This window comes from Orycteropus afer, unplaced genomic scaffold, assembly GCF_000298275.1.
Source record: "Orycteropus afer afer isolate SDZICR_OR568_19922 unplaced genomic scaffold, OryAfe1.0 scaffold00048, whole genome shotgun sequence".
NCBI lineage: Eukaryota > Metazoa > Chordata > Mammalia > Tubulidentata > Orycteropodidae > Orycteropus > Orycteropus afer.
Window position 1 is genome coordinate 14,874,315 of NW_006921635.1, and position 1,608 is coordinate 14,875,922.

The following is a 1,608-nucleotide window of genomic DNA, read 5'->3' on the forward strand; positions in this document are numbered from 1 at the left end:
GGAAGGAAGGTTGGGTAATCTACTTCAGTAGTGATACTGCCTCGGAAACCCAAGGAGGAGTCACTGTGATTTGGAGACGACTCAACGGCACATAACGACATGACCAAAGCAAGTGAGTGGGACAATGTTCTGTTGAGAGCCGTAAGATTTCCACTGACTAATTTTTAGGAGATTGGCAGGCCTTCTAGTCTGTCTGAGTCTGCAAGCTCTGCTGAAACTGGTCCACCAAGGCTGACCCTGCTGGTATTGGAAATGCTGATTAAAGAAAAAAAACAAACAAACTCACTGCCATTGTTTCCGAGGTGGTATCTCGACAGAAGTAGATTGCCCAGTCTTTCTTCTGAGTGGCTGGTGGGTTTGAACCGCCAGCCTTCTGGTTAGCAGCCAAATACCTTAGGCACTATACCACCACAACTCCTAGAAATACTGATAGCATAGCTTAGATAGAGCCTTACTGACAGTTGGGTAGTGGATTTGCATATATATGGGAGCTCTGCTGGCGTAGTGCCCAAGGCATTTGACTGCTAACCAGAAGGTGGACAGTTCAAACCCACCAGCCCCTCCTCGGAAGGAAGATTGGGCAATCTACTTCCGTGAAGATTTACCACCTCAGAAACCCAATGGGGGATTGCTATGAGTCAGAATCAACTCGATGGCAGTGGGTTTGGTTTTGGTTTGTGCATTTACATGCATATATATATATACTTACATATAGTCTTTTTAAACAAATGGGTTGATGCTATGCATACCATTCTGCTTTTTTACTTAATACGTCTTGGAGACTTTGTACATACGTCAATACATACAGATTTTCCTCAGTCTCAAGGATTGCACATTATTTTATGGTTAGATCATAATTTTCTTTTTCCAGTCATCCACTGATGGACATTAAGATAGTGCTAATTGTTTGCCAGCGCACACAGCTTCAGTCAATATGCTTATACGTAGCCCTTTGTGCATGTGTGCAGGTGTTTCTTTTGAATTCCTTCAGGAATTTCTGGATTAAAGGGTATATGCAACTGCCCTCCATAAAACCATATGACTTTTCACTCTCCAATCTTGTGCTGTATGACTTTGGAACATGCCAGAAATCCTTTTTGGAAATAGATGGGATATAAATTAGTACTTTTTGAAAACAGCCCTCAGCCAGGAAGTGAAGTGACTTGGAGCTAGGGAAAGGACTAGCTCTCAGTCCCAGCCCACTAGGCATGCCAGCCCCAGCCATGACTTGCTGCTTCTGTGCATGCCATATTTAGGGAGGCAGCAGGAGGGAGGTCTGAACTTTCCCGTCTCAGCAGAGAAAGGCTCTCTGATGTCGTGCTTGCTTTGGCTGTGCCAGCTCTGAGCCCCACCTGCCTGGCCTGATTTGAGGTGGACTGTCTGACTACTTTGGGACTGCCCTGGAAAAGTGCCACTGTCATAGCTCCTAGGGCGAGGAAAATGGCCAGCTGGACGGGGACCCATAGAACACTGCAGTGGGGTGAAATGGAGGCCAGCCTTTCCTGTCTGCCTGTATCTAGTCAGGGAAAACTTGGGGTTAGTTCTGAGTGCGGTAGTTCTGTTTTCATTCTTCCCCAAACCGGGGTGTTAGTATATGTCATTTTCAAA